This window comes from Bos mutus, chromosome 6 (genome assembly GCF_027580195.1).
Source record: "Bos mutus isolate GX-2022 chromosome 6, NWIPB_WYAK_1.1, whole genome shotgun sequence".
In the NCBI taxonomy this organism is placed as follows: Eukaryota; Metazoa; Chordata; class Mammalia; order Artiodactyla; family Bovidae; genus Bos; species Bos mutus.
In genome coordinates this window covers 59,408,853-59,429,860 of record NC_091622.1, presented here as the reverse complement: position 1 = coordinate 59,429,860, position 21,008 = coordinate 59,408,853, and the positions used below count along the sequence as shown (strand labels likewise).

The following is a 21,008-nucleotide window of genomic DNA, read 5'->3' as shown; positions in this document are numbered from 1 at the left end:
CATAGTGTTGTTGTAAGGATTAAATGAGCTAACATGTGAAGTCTTGGCCAGAGTTGCTGTGCTTAGTTGCTCAGTCATGCCTGACTCTTTGTGACCCATAGACTATAACCTGCCAGGCTCCTCTGTCCATGGGGATTCTCCATGCAAGAATACTGGAGTGGGTTTCCATGTCCTCCTCCAGGAGATCTTCCCAACCCAGGGATCAAACCCAGGTCTCCCGCGTCACAGGCAGATTGTTTACCGTCTGAGCTACCAAGGAAGCCCAGAGTCGGCACATAGCAAATGCTCAATCAGGGTTAGCTATTCTGTTGCTGCTGTTGTTGTCAGGTCAGATGGGTCTATGTTGAGCTACTTCCATGTAAAGTAACTACAGAACTTGGAGTTCTGTTACCATTAGTTTGTGCTTCTTTGCCAACCGTCCATGACCTCACCCGAATGTGCTACCAGAATGAACCTCACCTGCGTTTACTACCAAGACACATTTTCCTACTGAAGTGTGACCACCTTGTCTGTTACTTCCAAACAGGAGATCTTCTTTTCTCCAAAAGATTGCAGATTTAACTTATTTGATCATCCGTCTATCTATATTGTAATGATACTATGAGAACAATTGCAAGAAATTTCATTTCTCTTTAAAATGTATTTATTTCTGGCCATGTTGGGTCTTTGTTGCTGCACTCAGGCTTTCTCCAGTTGTGGTGTGGGGGTTTCTCATTGAGGCGGCTTCTCTTGTTGCAGAGCGCAGGCTCTAGGCACACGGGTTTCAGTAGTTGCAGCATTGAGGCTCAGTACTTGTGACTTGCTGGGTCTGGGTGCACAGGCTTCAGGAGTTGCAGTTCAGGGGCTCAGCAGTTGCAGCTCCAGGCTCTCAGGCATGGGCTCAGTAGTTGTGGCGCAGGGGTTTAGTTGCTCGGAGGCATGTGGAAACTTACCAGACCAGAGATCAAAGATGTGTCCCCTGCATTGACAGGCGGACTCCTATCCACTGCACCACCAGGAAAGTCCCAAGAAATGTATTTTCCTAAACAAATTTGAGACAAGGTCAGGATGGGAGTACCATAAATTATGAAAATCGTGTCACTAAAAAATTCTAATTTAAGTTTTATAGTACGTCAAGTTCTCCTCTTGAAGTGGGAATAGAAATGCCCTCTCTGAACTCGACAGAGGAGCTAACATTAAGATTCTGGTGCCTCAGGCTCCATGAGAGTAGCACATTCTCCCATTGCAGCTTCAAGACATGGGCTGCTATTTATGTGCCTAAATGGAATTTTTAAAAAACACATACAGGTTATTCCCATCCTTCAGCCAAAGGATGGCTATTACTTTCAGAGAAAGAAAAAAAGATATGGATCAATCCTCATCAAGAAACCATCAGTTAGCTTCCTTTAAAATGAAAATATAGCCAATCTCTAGTTATTTATGAACGATAATAGTTAAGATAATCCTAAAACCTTCAAGCAAAGTAATATTTTAATAAAAATATTTTATTGACTATAACTAGATACCAAGTTTTATGTTTTTACCATTTGAATATAAGTATTTACTATTAAAACAATAGGTGAGCATTATTTTAATAATAATACATTACTTCTCTTCCTGAACACTCAGAACATTTTCATGCATATCATATATTTTTCTCCCTCACATCTCTTGGGTTGTTATAGGGAAATAATTATTACCGTTTTACCTGTGAGAAGAATAAAGTATTTTTAAAACATTTTCCCCCAATATTTTCTAGTTAGAAGGCAATGGCACCCCACTCCAGTACTCTTGCCTGGAAAATCCCATGGATGGAGGAGCCTGGTGGGCTGCAGTCGATGGGGTCGCTAAAAGTCGGGCACGACTGAGCGATTTCACTTTCACTTTTCACTTTCATGCATTGGAGAAGGAAATGGCAACCCACTCCAGTATTCTTGTCTGGAGAATCCCAGGGATGGGGGAGCCTAGTGGGCTGCTGTCTATGGGGTCGCACAGAGTCGGACACAACTGAAGCGACTTGGCAGCAGCAGCAAAGTAAGTACAACCAGTATTCAATTACTCAATTAGTCTTTCTCCCTCCCCTTTCTTTTTTTTTTTCTCATTAAAATTTTTTATTAGAAGCATCACTAAGTATTAGAAAGGATGTGGATATCCCCCTATTTTCCTCTGGCCTTGTAGATACAGAGAAATTCGAGAATACTAGATTATACATAGGGAAAAAGTGAAGAAAAGAACTCATTAGTCTATAAATTGACAATCAACTTTCTTTGTGATATATAAAATTAAATGAATTTTATCCAAGGACAGGTAAAAAGTAGATTTATTTTTTGGAAGACTGAATTTAGTGTGAATTAGTCAAAGATGCAGTTATATTAATAACAATTAAATTTTGTTTGTCTCTTTATATGTGGGGTCAAGCCACTCTTGTTCTTTGTGTAGCATGATTACAAATAGAAGGGTGTGAAAGATGGGGCAGAAGATGTGCTGAGGGTCATGAGTAATGGGCTATGAGTTCTAAATTAGGCAGTCAGAGTGGCCTGGGATCAGCACCACAGATACCTACCTCTCCGGGCCTGAGCTCCTTAAACACTTAAATAGCCAATAGAATTTTCTATGATATGCTGAGAATATATTATTAAAAGCTTTAGGTTCAATGTATTTTGTAGCTCTGTATTACCAACCTGTAAGTGTTATTGGCTGTCTACTATTTTCCAAAATCTTTAGGCCAGCCAGAATAAGAGACCACTAACCCTCGAGATGATCATTTCAAAGAGTGCCAAGACATCAAGTTAAACCACACACCCTTAAGCAGCTGTTAAGGTGTGTGTGTGTATATATTATACATTATATCTAGATACTAATTTTTAACAGGAAAGAAATGCATGATGTACAGGTATCCGATAATAGGGACCACAAGGACCATGTCAGTTCCTGAGACTCTGACCCATTCTGTTTTTTTTCTTTGCCACATTGAATTCTATCTGCCAATCCTCAATAAAGGTTTCTAAAAGAAATTTCTGGTGTAAAAGAGCTAATAAACTTTGGCTATCCTATGGTTGCTCCCTCCTGGGGGAGTGCAAGGAGTAATTTTTGGTGACTACTGAAATCTTAAGACACGTCCACTCCAGTATGAGTAAATAAGTACTGGCGTTTAAAAAAAAAAAAAATATATATATATATATATACGTTTTAATTTTATTACTTATTTTTATGTTTGGCTTAGCTGGGTCTTTGTTGCTGAACCCATGATTTCTTGAGCTGCAGCTAGCAAGCTCAGTCGTCGTGGCACACAAGCTTAGTTGTCCGGCGGCGTACGGGATCTTTCCGGACCAGGGCTCGAACCCATGTCCCTGCAATGACAGGCAGATCCCCAACCACTGGACTACCAGGGACCACCCTAAGTACCGGCATTGACTTTGGGATCCAAAGTAAATGTGAATCCTTGTGAGTAGACTAGGGGTGACTTACAGAAAACAGTAACAATCAGGGATCACCCAACAGTTAACAGTTGATTAAACTTTATGTTTAATTATCTAAATTACCCAGAGACTAGCCACATAAATGCTAGGTGAGTGCCTTTACAGTTAAACAGGGCACACGTGTGCTCTGTTGAATCATAGTCATATGGGGAGTTGGACCTACCAGAACTTCTAAATTCACAAGCCAGTGTTTCTCAACCCATTTCTCTTCTACTCAGCACTCATTTCACCACCCTCCGACACCTTTCCTCTGAGGATTTTACAGCTTCCGTTTAAGTCTGTTGCCCATCCCAGGGTATGACATTATCATAAATATTCCTTATATGTAGTCCATTTCTAAAAGTTAATGAGAACTTTAATTACTCCACCACAATCTGAGATTAAGTATGGACAAGAACGAATTCTATAAGTTATACAACACTATACAGATTAGTAATTATCCTTACTACTGAATATATAAACATTTCTTCATTTTGATAGGACGGGAGCTAGATTGTTTTCTTATGCAAGTGAAAAAATTAATGTATTTTTGTTATTTAACAGGTTTTGAATTGAGGGTCTATAGTGTATGAGTAAGCCAGTAGTAGGTCAGGCAGTACAAAGAATATGCACATGAAAGAATTTACTCTGGGGACTTCCCTGGTCAGGGAGCTGAGATCCCCCATACCTCAGACCAACAAAAGAAAAAAACCAAAAACATAAAACAGAAGCCGTATTGTAACAAATTCAATAAAGATTTAAAAGAAAAAAAAATGGTCCACACCAAAAAAAATCCAAAAAAAAATCTTTAAAAAGAAAAAAAGAATTTACTCTGTATCCTTAGGCATCATAGAATGCTTGATCACATCCTTATACCCGTTTATATTCCCACTAGAGTATATGTGAATCCCTGTTTTTCCCACCTTTCACCACCAGTGGGTGTTATAAATTTCCAAATTTTTGCTGATTTGATAGGACTTTTAAAATTTATATTTACATTTATTTAATGGAACAGAATTCAGTGTGAATAAAGTGGAACATATTTTTATGTGTTTTTGCCACTGAATTTTTCTGCACATTGCCTATTCATATTTTTGCTCAAATTTATTGAGTTACATTTGCTTTATTGGTTTGTAAGAGCTCTTGCACAGTAAGGAAACTGACTTTTCATTATATGTCTTGTAGCCCATCCCATGTGTAGTTTGACTTTGTTTTAATGCTATGAAAGTGAAAGTCGCTTGGTCATGTCCGACTCTTTGTGACCCCATGGACTATATACAATTCATGGAATTCTCCAGGCCAGAATACTGGAGGGGGTTGCCTTTTCCTTAATAAATATTTCTAAATTCCACTTAATTCTTGGTTGAAAGAAAAACTAGTGATTGGGACCAGTTTTTAGTTTGATTTGAAAATTAGTTTCAATCTTAACTACTGCATTTAGTTATTTAATTCTCCAACCTAAGTTCAGTTATTAACTGATATGTCTGTGTCCTAAGTTTAATTATTAACTGAATCTAAAATGGAGATTTCTTATTATAATTTTCCTTTCATTTTTGAAAGAGAACTAAGTACTATAAATGGTATTCTGTTGCTTCAATTAATTATTCTCATTATTATTTTGTAGTTTTACTTCCAATAAATGCATTAGAGACAGCCACTCAAAAGAAATCTAATAAGCAGTTTTTGTTAATCACATGCTTGTAAGTTTGAGGGCTGTGTCTACTTCCTCTTTATAAAAGTACGTTTTCACAGTAATGTGTTTTTCCAATTAAAAAAAATGTCCGTTTGAGTAATTATAAGGAGTCATGACTGACACTATTATTTTCATTAACATCAGATCAAAGTGATTTTCATACATTTGTCTATATATATCCTTTCATAGTTTCACTTGGAACTGACTCTGGGGCTGATAATTTCAGCGTTGGTGTTTCTAAAAACACATTGTGTTAATAAGTTGCTCCATTGCCATTTTGTTTTGTTTCCTTTTCTATAAAACAATGCCAGAGAAGTGAGGTGCTTCTCAATGCACTGCGGTGTCAGGGACACATGGATTTCCGATTGGAAGCCTGAAACAAACATGGTAGGAGAACAGAAGAGGCACACACATGCAGGCTCTTACTACACAGAGGTGGCATCTGTTACTGTGACTTTCCTTCTTCCTAATTGTTTTCATAGTTGTTCACCAGAGTGCTAAAGATTTAGCTTTGAGGTCTTTGTTTCACAAGGATTCTTCCTAAGCTGAAATTTCTAACTATGATTTATGGCTCCATATGGTAAGTCAAAATATTTTACCAGTAGTTTGGAATTTTATCAAGAGCATTGAGCACCCAGGTTGGTGAATTTCTGTGTGTTTGCCCTTGGCAGGGAGACACGTTGAAAGCAGATGGCTTGTATATGATGTATTTTGTAAGGTATTAATACTATCAGCTTGTCATGCAAATGAGTGGCAACCATGAAAATCAACAACAACCAAAAAAAAAAAAAAAAGAGAGAGAAAGTCTTAAACTTTGTGTATAAGTTTTAATTTTCAAATGTGGAATTATAGTTTATGCAATACTGGGATAACAGAAATTCCAAACCATCTTGCAAATGACACACAGTTATCAAATAGTCACACACACACACACACATATATATATATGTATGTCTATATATGTGTGTATACATATATAAGCAGAAATGCTGAAGCAGTATGGCAAGAAAGCCATGTAGAGAAAGGCAGATACCTGCATAAGAAGCCTGAGCAGATGACTCCAGAGAGGAGTTGTGAAAGAAAACACAGATCTGTTCAGACATAGAAAGTAGAAAGAGAGTCGGGGATTTTGTATGTGGGTGTGTGTCTGTCGAGGCTGAGAGGAACAAAGGGAAATTATGCAGTAGATTGTAGTCAGAAGTTAAGATTTGCAGTTCATGATCAAAAACCTCGTAATGTTATGTGCCGGGGTCCAGCCCCGGCTGATCCAGGGTATTCGAAGGAGAGACGGCATCGGCAACCTATTTATTTAAATACTCATCAAAGATACAAAGAGTAATAGAATGAGGATAGCTCAGTGAAGAAATTCAGTGGAGAAAAGCGGCTGAAATAAGGATAGCTCAGTGAGGAAATTCAGTGGAGAAAAGAGGCTGAAATAAGGATAGCTCAGTAGGAAAATTCAGTGGAGAAAAGAGGCTGAATAATTCAGCCAGAAGGTAAGAGAAAGAACGACATGGGGAGACCAAGTTTCGGTGAACAGGGCCCGCACTTTATTTTCCAAAGTAGTTTTTATACCTTAAGTTATGCATAGAGGATAATGGGGGAAGGGGTAGAGTCATGCAGTAAGCCAGGCTTTCTTCCTGCAAATTTATCATATGCAAAAGTTTAGGTGATTTACATCATCTTCTGGCCCGGAGGCCTGTTAACATTTTAAGAAACTTATTTTTCTCTAAAGGTGATTATTCTAAAGTCAGCTAGCCTCCAAAAAGCATTGGATAGAGTTGCATTCCTATAGGGCAAAGGTGAGGTGGGCTCAGTCAAGAAAAGAATTAACTCAAGGGTCCAAGGTTACAAACATTGAGGCTACTACTTATATTTCTATAAACCCATTATATCCATCAATACACTGCCAAGGACACAGTAGGTAAGGGCTATGGAGACTTAGCAGCAAACATTGGCCCAATAAGTGAAAAACCCTTCACCAATACAATTTCTAATCAATCTTTTAACTACTCAAAGGACTCTGTGTTTAGACAGTTTAGAACATCTCCCGCCTCTCACAGTTGGGAGGCTCTGAACAATCACATGTGGCCGGAAAAACCTATTCAGGCAGGCTAGAGGATTTCCAAATGAGTTTGTAGGTTGAAACACTGTCACACCCAGGAATCATTAACTGGAGCTGTAAGCTAACTCTTTTTTCAGAGAGAGGTAGTGGGGGACAGCCCCCCGTAAAGTCAGAGGTATAGGTGAGAGCACAAAGCAGAAAGTAGGCAGACTCTGGTTTGGGGGGGTAGATGCTCAAGAATTTCCAGGGGGACTCCTGAGGCTCAGTCCCGCCTTTGCGTATGCTGAGCCTCCTTCCTCATGACTTTTGCCACAGGCGGAGTTCCTCACGCTGGCTCCCGGCAGTGATAGAATTCCAGTTGAGCTATTCCAGATCCTGAAAGATGATGCTGTGGAAAGTGCTGCACTCAATATGCAATATGCACTCCTTATGCAATATGCTGGCTCCCGGCAGTTATGCATGATCAGGATCACATCAAATTCCTTTCATTGGAGTAATATGATCCCAGCCACACTTAAGGTAGATAGTTCTTACTGCTTTCTGGATGGTGAGCAGGAAAAGTGGCTATCAAATGGGAAGGAAAGAGGTTATATGTGGTTGCTGCTAAGTCACTTCAGTCATGTCCGACTCTGTGCAACCCCAGAGATGACAGCCCACCAGGCTCCCCTGTCCCTGGGATTCTCCAGGCAAGAACATTGGAGTGGGTTGCCATTTCCTTCTCCAGTGTGTGAAAGTAAAAAGTGAAAGTGAAGTTGCTCAGTCGTGTCCGACTCTTAGTGACCCCATGGACTGCAGCCTAGCAGGCTCCTCCGTCCATGGGATTTTCCAGGCGAGAGTACTGGAGTGGGGTGCCATTGCCTTCTCCATATATGTGGTTGGTGTTAGCTAAATTGATAAGAGAAAGGGAAATAATTGGCATTAAGAACTTAAAATGATGGGTTGAAAAGGAGAGAAAGGGGCTAAAACAAGAAATTATTTTATCAAATCATTTAAATATTTCTGATAACCAAATGTAATGTTAAAATATAGACTACAAAGAGGAAAAACTTAAATCACCATATTTAATATTCTTACTATCCAAAGACAACCACTATCAATATTTTATTATATTTTTCTAGTTTTTACATCTATAGTATCAGTTGAGATCATGCTATACATACAGTTTTCTGTACTATTTTCTTAATCTCACATATCATAAACTTTTATTCATAACATTAAAATTCTATGTAAATGTAATTTTTAGTGGCTGAAGAACTAATACAATTTTTAGTAGCTTCTGTACCATCATTTATTCAACCATTCCCTCAAGGTGAAGTGTTTGGATAGTTTCTAAATGTATTATAAGTATCGCTGAGATAAGCATCTTTGTATATAAACTTCATTTTAATTATTTCTTTAGATAGATCTTAATGATTTAATTGCCAAGAGAATAAATATTTTCAATGCTTTTCATATATATTACAATTTTTTTAAGGAATGGTTTTGATCAATTTATATTTGTCTTACTAAAGAGTGACATTTTAGCACTATTCATTAAAAATATTTGCTAATTTTATTGGTTAAAAGTGATATTCTAAGCATGTTCTTGTCTGAATTTACATTTATTTGCTTACGAATGAGGCTGAACAGTTTCAGTCATTTGTAATTCTTGAAGTGAGAGATTAAAATACATATACCATGCATATATGATAAGTATATTAGCTGGTATGTTTCATATTATTAGCTAACAGGACATCTAAAGAGACTGTAGACTGTTGTTTCAAGTGGAGGAATAGAAAGTAAAGGCCAAGTGGTGTAACCGAAGAGTGGACATAGAGGATGAGGGAGGAAGATCCTAGACTATAGTCAGTGTTGCGGGGCAGAAGGGGAGTCAATAATAAAGGTCTTCCAAATCGGATCGTAGTCATGAAGGGAATTAAGTAGGATGGGTCATGAAGTCCAAGATGGAAAGAATATGGAATAGGCAAAGAGCAGCAAACTCAAAGGGCCCAGTGGAGATGAAGGCCAGACAGTGAATGAGGGAGGCACCCACTTACTACAGTCCTCCACCTTGACCTCCAGGAGGCCTTGGGAGCTTCCCAGGTTTTCCAGGGAGGCTCTTGTTTATACAAGTCTGTGTTTCCCTCAAATCTGGAAGTTTTCAATAATATGGATCTTTTGTATATCCCCTCTCCCACTCACCCAGCATGTCTCTTTTAATAACGAAGGTCGATGAGACTGTATTTTGTGTATTTATTGTTTCTTGGCCCTGAAGTCAGTTTTCCATAGCATGCACATTTTTTTTGAATTAAAGAACCATAAACGTACCAAAGAAAACTAAAAATGGAGAGGACTGCAGAGTTTATGCACAATACATTTAGCAGTGAAGTTAAGGACTGAGTTGATTGGCTTAAACCTAGATTTTAAAAATAATATTCCGAGATGCTGCCTGATGGTTAACATCACTGATACTATACATTTGCACTTTTACTGCTTATGAATGAATGCCATGCCATGCAAAATGTTTTACTCCATATTACTGACATGTTATGGAACCACCCTGACCCCAGCTGCTCAGGCTGCAGTGTGAGGATCCTGGACACTGCCATCCTCAGGTCATCCATTAGTCAGCTCTGCCCATTCTGCCTTTATGATGTAATTCAAAGTCAACTTCTCTTCTCGTGACCCCAGGGTTACCAGGCCTGAACAGCCTGCAGTCCACATCTGCGTCCTCATCTGCATGCCTGGGATCTCGTTTTCAGCCCAGAGTTATCTTAAGAAAAAGAAAATCAGATCTCATCACTTCTCTACTAAAAATCCTCCAGTAAGCCCAGTAGAACCAAAATCCTTGCCTGTCAGCCCCACATTTGACCCCTGCCTCCTCTGCTCACTCTACTTCAGCTTCACCATCTTTGTCTTCAGATACCCCACTGCAGTCTTTTCTTGAGAGAAAAAGGACTTCCCTGACCACCCTACTCAAAATAGCTCCTCCTTTTCCCTCCTAACTCTGCTTTATTCTTCCTCATAGTATTTGTCACTATGCTGTCTCTCCAAAACGTATATATTTTCTTTTTGATTATGTTTCTCTAGCATAACGGGAAGGACCATGTCTGTCTTCAGTTCAGTTCAGTCACTCAGTCGTGTTTGACTCTTTGCGACCCCATGAGTTGCAGCGCGCCAGGCCTCCCTGTCCATCACAAACTCCCGGAGTTCACTCAGACTCAAGTCCATCGAGTCAGTGATGCCATCCAGCCATCTCATCCTCTGTCGTCCCCTTCTCCTCCTGCCCCCAATCCCTCCCAGCATCAGAGTCTTTTCCAATGAGTCAGCTCTTCGCATGAGGTGGCCAAAGTATTGGAGTTTCAGCTTTAGCATCAGTCCTTCCAATGAACACTCAGGACTGATCTCCTTTAGAATGGACTGGTTGGATCTCCTTGCAGTCCAAGGGACTCTCAAGAGTCTTCTCCAACACCACAGTTCAAAAGCATCAGTTCTTCGGTGCTCAGCCTTCTTCACAGTCCAACTCTCACATCCATACATGACCACTGGAAAAACCATAGCCTTGACTAGATGGACCTTTGTTGGCAAAGTAATGTCTCTGCTTTTGAATATGCTATCTAGGTTGTTCATAACTTTCCTTCCAAGGAATAAGCGTCTTTTAATTTCATGGCTGCAGTCACCATCTGCAGTGATTTTGGAGCCCAAAAAAATAAAGTCTGACACTGTTTCCACTGTTTCCCCATCTATTTCCCATGAAGTGATGGGACTGGATGCCGTGATCTTAGTTTTCTGAATGTTGAGCTTTAAGCCAACATTTTCACTCTCCACTTTCACTTTCATCAAGAGGCTTTTGAGTTCCTCTTCACTTTCTGCCATAAGGGTGGTGTCATCTGCATATCTGAGGTTATTGATATTTCTCCCAGCAATCTTGATTCCAGCTTGTGTTTCTTCCAGTCCAGCGTTTCTCATGATGTACTCTTAGTCACCACTTTATCTTCAAGGTCTAGAACAAAGACAGTCAATGGCAGTAACCATTTGTTGAATGATTGAATGACTCATCTAACCAATTTAAATTGAGTATCTTGAGAAGTTACTGTGCGCTCATAGAAATTTAGGTTCATTATGTCTAAACTATTTGCTTCAGTACTATTTTATGTTGTTCTTTTTCTTGAACATAACACTGCTTGCTAATTTTAGCATTATCTAAACTGACCAGCCTTGCGATTGATTTATTAAAGGTGTCCTCATGTTTCTAATTAGTGACTTAACTGATGTTTATAGATGCACAGCAGTTAAAGTTTTAATCTGCTAGATTCTTTACATGATTTCTATTGTTTCCATTTTAAATTTTTTCTTTAGAATATCTGCTTCTATGTTGTCAAAAAGTAAGAGCTTCTTTTAGAAAATGGCAAAAGTATATTGATCAGATAATTAAGCTTAAACAAGAACTGAACCCAAGAGTTTTAAAGAAAAAAAAATGTTCACAGTCTTTTAAAGACAACATGACTTATTTAGGACCTTGCCAGCCATCCAAGCCCCAGATAAAATTAAATTTCTAGGTTGATTAAAGTATTATGAAATACATTATGTTTAAAATTAACGCCAATATTATTTATTCCTAATTCTTGGAATAAATTAGGTATAATACAAAAAAAATTCTTCAGCAAAAAGGTTTTGGTTTTTTTAAATCACAAAGTAAACAGAGAAGTGTATTTTTCTTTTTAAAATTTTATTTTTAGCTGTCCTGGGTCTTTGTTGCTGTGCGGGCTTTTCTCTAGTTGCAGTGAGCAGGGGTTAGGCTCCAGCTGCTGTGCACAGGCTTCTCATCGCGGTGGCTTCTCTTGTTGCAGAGTACGGGCTCCAGGGTACTCAGGCTTTAGTAGTTCCGGCTCATGGGCTCAGTAGTTTCGGCTCTCCAGCTGCAGAACACAGGGTCAGTTGTTGTATTGCATGGGTTTAGTCACTCTGAGGTATGTGGGATCCTTCCAGATCAGGTATCAAACCTGTGTCTCCTGTTTTGGCAGGTGGATTCTTTACCACTGAGCCACCAGGGAAGCCCCAAGAAGTGCATGTTTTCAAGTTGTGAGGTGTGTGATTGCCAGAAGGCAGCCTGCAGGCACCCCCGATGGCAGCTTTCCCCATGGACTCTGGTCAACTTGATAAGGCTCCTACCTGACTCTGCAGTGCTTGGTGTCTGCACAGCACATGGTGCTGCGGTTCGCCCTGTATGTGTTTTAGTTGTTTGATATTTAATTGTCTCCAAAAAGATGATTAGTTATTAGCTCCCAGTTCATAGAGCCCACATCAGGGTCCAGGTCTTTGACTGCTTTTTCCCTCTGTGCTTGAATATATCCCAGAGCATTATTGAAAATAAACACATCTGGACAGAAGAGCACAGTGCTTGGTAAATCCAGGATGATAGGGGATTTCTGTGGTAATTTAGAGGAAATTAAAATACCATTTAACTATTAAAGAGTAAAACCTACATATTACTTTGCAAAATCACACACTTCCTGAGCTCTTGTTATCCAGATTGCTCATTGTGGGGAGGGGGTTCTCCTTTTTATATGGCTTTTGTGTTAAAAGTGGAACACAGGGCTTGGATTTTTACACATTATTTATGAGTTTGTAATAGATTCTCCTCTCCACCTGCATTCAGTATTTCTTCTCAACTTCTTCTTTTAAAAAATAAAAAGTGTGTTAAAACTACCACAGGATATGTAAGGTAAAGACTGGTAATTAGGTAATTATGAGGTACTACAGTTTGCTGTAGTTCCTGGAATGTGAAGTCAAGTGGGCCTTAGAAAGCGTCACTACGAACAAAGCTAGTGGAGGTGATGGAATTCCAGTTGAGCTATTTCAAATCCTGAAAGATGATGCTGTGAAAGTGCTGCACTCAATATGCCAGCAAATTTGGAAAACTCAGCAGTGGCCACAGGACTGGAAAAGGTCAGTTTTCATTCCAATCCCAAAGAAAGGCAATGCCAAAGAATGCTCAAACTACCACACAATTGCACTCATCTCACACGCTAGTAAAGTCATGCTCAAAATTCTCAAAGCCAGGCTTCAGCAATACATGAACTGTGAATTTCCAGATGTTCAAGCTGGTTTTAGAAAAGGCAGAGGAACCAGAGATCAAATTGCCAATATCCACTGGATCATGGAAAAAGCAAGAGAGTTCCAGATAAACATCTATTTCTGCTTTATTGACTATGCCAAAGCCTTTGCCTGTGTGAATCACAATAAACTGTGGAAAATTCTGAAAGAGATGGGAATACCAGACCACCTGACCTGCCTCTTGAGAAACCTGTATGCAGGTCAGGAAGCAACAGTTAGAACTGCACATAGAACAACAGACTGGTTCCAAATAGGAAAAGGAGTCCGTCAAGGCTGTATATTGTCACCCTGCTTATTTAACTTATATGCAGAGTACATCATGAGAAGCACTGGGCTGGAGGAAGCACAAGCTGGAATCAAGATTGCCGGGAGAAATATCAATAACCTCAGATATGCAGATGACACCACCCTTATGGCAGAAAGTGAAGAGGAACTCAAAAGCCTCTTGATGAAAGTGAAAGAGGAGAGTATAAAAGTTAGCTTAAAGCTCAACATTCAGAAAACTAAGATCATGGCATCTGGTCCCATCACTTCATGGGAAATAGATGGGGAAACAGTAGAAACAGTGTCAGACTTTATTTTTGGGGGCTCCAAAATCAATGCAGGTGGTGATTGCAGCCATTAAATTAAAAGACGCTTATTCCTTGGAAGGAAAGTTATGAACAACCTAGATAGCATATTCAAAAGCAGAGACATTACTTTGCCAACAAAGGTCCGTCTAGTCAAGGCTATGGTTTTTCCAGTGGTCATGTATGGATGTGAGAGTTGGATTGTGAAGAAAGCCGAGCACCGAAGAACTGATGCTTTTGAACTGTGGTATTGGAGAAGACTCTTGAGAGTCCTTTGGACTGCAAGGAGATCCAACCAGTCCATTCTAAAGGAGATCAGTCCTGGGTGTTCTTTGGAAGGACTGATGCTAAAGCTGAAACTCCAATACTTTGGCCACCTCATGCGAAGAGCTGACTCATTGGAAAAGACTCTGATGCTGGAAGGGATTGGGGACAGGAGGAGAAGGGGACGACAGAGGATGAGATGGCTGGATGGCATCACTGACTCGATGGACATGAGTTTGAGTAAACTCCGGGAGTTTGTGATGGACAGGGAGGCCTGGCGTGCTGCGATTCATGGGGTTGCAAAGAGTCAGACAAGACTGAGCGACTGAATTGAACTGACTGACAGTTTGCTGTGGTAGAGGAGCAGAAAGTGATCACTGTCAAACCTAGCAGGTTTGTAAGAGTTAGTGAAGATTACTGTAGGTAAAGGGATGTTAACAGTGCATGCAGCTGAGGCCAAGGTGTGTGTATGTTGGGTGTATGTGGAAACCAAAAGATGTTTGGAGGTGTTAATCCTTTTATAATGTTTCTATTGTTTTGGTGGGTTCCGTGTTTATCCTTCTTTAGGAGGACTCTCATACCTGCATGCCTTCGACTCTTTGAACTCACCTTCCCAATGTTGATTAGTTACTGGTCATGACCAACTATTGTTGCTGACACCACCCATACAGGTAATATGGCTTCAGTGCGATAACTGACACTTTTTCATATGAACGCTAGTACCTTGGTGTGTGTGTGTGTGTGTGTGTGTGTGTGTGTGTGTGTACCATTTCTTCCTCTTCTGCTTTAGTCATGCATTAATACAGTAACCACTTTCAGCAAAAGTTTTGAAATTCTAAATACTTAGTGTAAAGTGGGCTGCCATCTGTGGGGTCACACAGAGTTGGACACGACTGAAGTGACTTAGCAGCAGCAGTGTAAAGTTTACTTCTTGAAAACTATATACTACTATTAAATATAGAGCAACACACATTCACTTGATCTTCACACTGGCTAGATCTTTAAATCTTTAGGTAAGATAAAATGAAAAATAATGTTCTCCTAATAGGATGTAAAAGGGACTTTAATAAATGTTGTTGGTCAGTCACAAAATCATGTCCAACTCTTTGTGACCCCATGGACTACAGCCCGCCAGGCTCCTCTGTCCATGGGGATCTTCAAGCAAGAATACTGAAGTGGGTTGCCATGTCATTCTCCAGGGGATCTTTCCAACCCAGAGATCAAACCCTGAGTCTCCTGTACTTACAGGCAGATCCTTTACTGCTGAGCCACCATGGAAGCTCTGGTAAATATTACCTATATTTAAAATAACCCACATGACAATTTCCTGGCTTATTACCAGGTCCCCATCCATGTTATAACATCTCTTTTCCATGACCTGTCTGAATCTTATTTCTTATTCCTTTTTCCAGATCTACCTTAGTCTCATCTGGTCTCAAGCTTCTGTTTTGCACCAGTAGGTTTTTTTTTTTTTTTTTTTTTTTGCCACAGTCTCAGATCTCATATTTGCGTGCTGTCAGTCCACTCTAAAAACAAAGTGGCCTTGTTAAGACAAAGGATGCTCCTCCAGGGATGACGTATGCACGCCAGAGCTGTCAGAAGTTAGGCAGCAAGTGTAGCATGTGTCTGCCTTCACCAAGGCTTATGTAATAGCAATCGGTGTCCCTACCAGTAGAACGGCTGACTTTTACTTTTCTTGTGTACTTGTCTATTGTGTGCATTTATGATAACTTGTGTGCCTTGTTTTTTGCCAAGACCATAGATAGTGGTAGGCCATGTGTGTTTTTAAAATTAACTCTGTTCAAAGCAAAAGCAGGCAGAAGTTGCTCATTTTTGTTTAGAGTAGGCTGTAATTGTAATTATGCCTTTAGATATTCAGTGAAAAGCTGCCCTGCCCTTACTCTAGAAATTTATCATCTTGAGATGGTTTGTTTCCTATGTTTTTGTATTCTTGGTAATGTTTAAGAATTCACACACACACATTTTCTCTTTTTCTCTTATGTATATTCACACACTTGACCAACAGGCATTCATAAACCAAACCTTTAAGCCAAAAATATTCTTCCTAATGCTTAAAGCATGTCACACATCCAGAATTTATTAAATATTATATAATATAAAATTCTTACATAATATACTCAATTACACTTATATAAAAAGGCAGATTTTCTGGGTTCCTTTTGTAGTCAAAAGGAATTCAGTGTAAATTTAGTAGTTTTTTGGAAACACTGCCTTAGTATCATTGCAAGATTGCTTCCATTTTCCTTTAATCAGAACTTGGCAATTTAGTTTTATATAATATTTAATGTGATTATAATCTTAGACTTGTTCTGGATTTTGACCCTTTACTAAGTAACCTGTTGATAATTTTCTTGTCACTATTGATAGCTTTAGATTATTTCATTTGGGAGTAATAAAACTGTCTCTCTTAAAAAATATAAGTAGATAAGTAGATTTAAAACTTGTCACTCTGGCCTTTTTACTTCCCATCCTGGCTACTTCAAATTGTTAAAGTTATGGAATTTACAAAATAACAACTAAGGGAAAATTCAAGACCACAAGTTTGAAATGTTTGTTTCAGGAAGAGTTATAGATTTGTTCCTTTCTTTGTACTCTGTGGGGTGCTTTCTTTGTATGCTAAGTCCTGTCCAACTTTTGTGATCCCCGCCAGGCTCCTCTGTCCATGGGATTCCCCAGGCAAGAAGTGGGTCGCCATTTCCTTCTCCAGGGGATCTTCCCAACCCAGGAATCAAACCCTCGTCTCCTGCATTGGCAGGTGGATTCCTCACCCCTGAGCTGTAGAGCTCATGTTAATTCTGGCCCAGGTGGTCCCAGATGTCACTGGTTGGCTTTCAGGAAGCCTCCTGTAGTCCATCTTCTGGTCCATTCTCCCCTGATCTGCCGGCTGCCTGAAGTGACAGTCTTATCCCCCAGAAAGGTTCCATCTCTTCACTGCTTAAAGAGGAATATATTTACTCTGCTTAAGTGCTTCTGGTCCTCCGAACCTGTTGTTATGTACGGACTGTTTTTATTATCCATGAATCATGTTTTACTGCTCCTTTTTCCTTATACCCCTTCTATTTGCCCCTGCCTCTTACCAATAAATCCATTGCCAGCTCCAAATGGATAAAGTAAAATAAATGAGGGTTTAGTTCTTGTGTAATTTTTGCCTCTCTCTTTTTTCTACCAGGCTTATCTAAACCCTATTACTGGTAGTGATTAGGAGAAAAGGGTACTCACTCCCAGTTACCTACCCCAGATACAATGAGAAGAAAAAAAAATATATATATATATATACTAAAAAAAATAGAACATTTCTAGGAAATCACGGTAACATTTTTTGAGTACTTTCTATTTTGGAAATTTTCTAAGTACTTCCTGAAATGCTTAAAACTCAACAACTCAGGTGAAGTAAGAATTGTTTTTATTTTGTAGCAAGCAGAACAATGTAATCGGCACCCACCTTATTTCTAGGAAGGTGAATTTAAAAAAAAATTTGTTTCCTTTTAGTTAGTTTTGGTGTTAGAATAAAATACTTCAGGTACATTTCCTTCTCTATGAAATGTCAGAACTTTTGTCTTCTTGGGTCTTCCCCAGATCCATTTGCTACCGTAAGTTTGCTATTAAATTGTCAGGCTGCTGTGGAGCTTTTTGTATCTGGTGATTTAAACACCTCCCTTCTTTCTGTACCACCCACTCAAGTTCATTCCAGGTGCCCTTAGCAAATGACTCCCAAGGCATTTAAGTGGCCAAAGCTCATTGACCAATGAGGAGAAGAGTGTCATGTATAATAGAGTTACGCAGTTCCTGGATCAGGAGCAAAGTTTGCTTAAGCAAAGCTTTTGTTACCATTAGCCTGTCGCATCCAGATTTCAAGACTGGAAAGGTAGGGGACACCTTATTTGTTGTAATTGGAAGAGAGGAGGAGATGGTTTTGTTTAGTTAAAGTAATTTAGATCAAGTTGAATAAACAAGTGATCCATTTCGTTTTTAACTGAGGGCAAAAAAAAATTTAGAAGTTTGTGAGAATTTCAAATGCTGCACAGTTTGCCTTACCAGCAGCAAAGCCAAACTTCTTCAGAACATTTAAAAAACAAAAAACAAAACAGTTCGTCTAGCATCTCTTCTCTTTATCACACTTGAAAAAACTAGGTGGAAAAAAAGTCATGTTTTCATAGATTGCAGCTATTTTCATTCTGGGATTAAAAGCAGGAATTTATCAGTAATATCCACATTTGTTTTCCAAAGTCATTTCAGACTCAGTCGTTATAGAAGAATTTTGTGTAATTATTTAAATGAGATAAGGAAAAATGTGAAATTAATAGAATTAGCTCTTAAGAGCTACTACTTAAAGGTTACTGACAATGACTGAGAAAAGTTCAGGTGTAAAAAGACTCTCATATCAATCATACTGCTTTTTTCAAGCCAACAGTAAAGTTTATGAAATGGAATTAGTTAAGTGTAGGTTTATATACTTTAAGCACTATATAAATTAGTTTCACTTTTATTAGAAGGAATAATTTAGTTATATTTTATGTGCTGTTTAGATGTTCTAATATTAAAGAAGCCAGAGATAAAGAATCTTTATTTGCTTTTTTCTACCTGGAAATGGAGTGATCTGGATAGCATTTGAAGCTAATCCTAAAAAGAAAAACCCTGGTCATTATGAATAAAATATGATGGATCAATGTTATAACAAAATGTATACATAAAAACATTTATTCCTGATATTATACTTCTCCCCTAGCCTACATCTAATATTTAGTATCAGAAGGTAAGCTCAGGTTCAAAGAAAAGTAAAACTGGTTTCCCAAGATGGCTTTTTCATAGAGCTGACTTAATATGAGTTTGTATTTTATACAGAAATTAGATAATTGTTTAAAAATACAACATATGAGAGATTATATCATTTGATTAAAATTTTTTAAAGTTTTAGTGTATAGTCAAAACTCTATTTTTGCCTAATTTATAAAGAAAATTGTTTAGCACACATTCTCACTGGGTCTAAATGTCTAATCATTTCAGTTATCTCAGATTCTCTCCTTTTTAAAAATTATTTTTATATGCTCCTTTAAAAAAGTTACACCCTGAAACTTTCTACTTTTATTAGATTTTTTTCATAATGCCACTTTATGAGAAGTTTACCCTCCAGATCTCCCTCTTGACTCTTCAGGGCAGGTGGAGATAGATGGAGCACCAGGCACACAGGGTTAACTATTCACAGCAGCCATCTTCTTGGGTACAAGTAAATACTATTTCTCAACTCCAAGCTGAGGTTCAAAGGTTTAGACTTAACTTCACAGATCAGAGGTCAGGCACGAATTGCTGCAATTTGTAGTTCAATTCTGCCGATATGACAGAATTTCACAGCTATGATGATTGCTTTTTCCACTTCTGCACACAGGCCAGGCCGGGCAGTTAACAGCATAATTTGTACAAGTCAGCCCTTGGCACCCAGGTTTAATGAGTAACTAGCTGGTGCCTTAGGTTTCACTGGTACAAGGTGCACATTATAAAAAGGGTCAAATGTCACACACAAGAAATGGAGGGAGTGGGTAGTGAGATTGCAGTAACCACCATTTATGAATCATACATAAAGAGTTGGTAATTTGCGTTCATTTTAAAAGTAATTTCTGTGATGTTAGTGTTACTGTGTTCATTTTCTTTGCTATGAAAAGACAAAAAGACATAGATAATTTTGTTAAATGTTAGCAAGAAAGAATGATCTGATTAGAGATTATTGACACCCATAGACAGTGAAATTGCAGGCTCTGATTATGCCTTTCATAGGGTTTCTCGAAAACTTCCCCAAGCATGCCAGTTTTTCAAGAATCTAGGGAACAAGTTGGGTAACCAGGTGTTTCTGAGCCCATAATATTTATGAGTATCTCACATTTTCTGCTCTTCATCTAAAAAGTTACACTCCTGGCTTTATTTCTAACCCAAGCCAAGAATATCTTTTACTGTTTGAAGGTGGATATTGAGATTCTTCAGGAAACCCTTAGATGGTGGGCCTTGACAATCCATGGGTTTGATGTTCACAGTTTTGACTTCTCATAAATGACTCTGAAACTGCCATATAAATACATACAGAGTGATTTGTCATTTCTGTTGTAACACAAATTTTCATTTTCTACTCCCAAACTGGGGTATAGAAGCAATTGGATTCTTCCATAGAGCACAATAATTAAGAGCACAGACTCTGGTCTCAGACCTCTTGGGTTTCAATCCCAGCTTCATCACTTACAATTAAGGAACCTGAACAAATGAGCAGTCTTCCTCTGTTTAATTCCCTCATGTTCAGGATGAGTATAAACAGAATTTGCTTCATGGAGTTGTAATAACAGTTAAATAAGTGTACATGAAATGCTCAGCACAATGCCTGGCACCTATTAAGCACTCCGTGAATATTTGTTGTAATTAGTACTATTGGGACTAGCCTCCTCTACCCTGTAAATCATCCCAATTTGTTTATTATTTTTTCAATATTTATTGATTTGGCTGTGCCAGGTCTTAGTTGGGGCATGTGATACATAGTTCCCGGACCAGGGATTGAACCCAGGCCCCCTACATTGGGAGCTCCGAGTCTTAACCACTGGACCACCAGGGAAGTCCATCCCAGCTTGTTTGGACGTGGTCTTTGCTCTGTTCATTTCAGGAGAGACATAAGATAAGGTATACTTGGCAAGGTGATCTGAGGATGTTTTAGGTGTATTTTTTTAATATCATGAGGAAGTGTGTTTTTAAATTCCTCAGTTTCAAGTCCAGCATTCTTTTGTATGCTAGTTTTCCCCCAACTGCTTTGCTGTCATATGGCAAAAGCTGTTAAAAATAAATAAATAAATAAATAAATCCAAATCATCTGGTTTCCTTTGAGAGTTGTT

General features: G+C 38.8%; 1 protein-coding gene across 15 annotated transcripts in view; it reads left to right on the top strand.

The window, feature by feature from the left end:
• The window catches only part of RBM47 (RNA binding motif protein 47), a 182,455-nt gene that overhangs the window by 121,302 nt on the left and 40,145 nt on the right, over nucleotides 1-21,008 (top strand). For 2 of the 15 annotated variants that reach the window (XM_070372297.1, XM_070372299.1), the window contains one exon: nucleotides 14,692-14,795. The exons of the other annotated variants lie outside the window; for them this stretch is intronic. The gene's annotated coding sequence lies outside the window, so the exon portion shown is untranslated. The remainder of the gene's footprint in view (nucleotides 1-14,691; nucleotides 14,796-21,008) is intronic. 15 annotated transcript variants of the gene reach the window in all.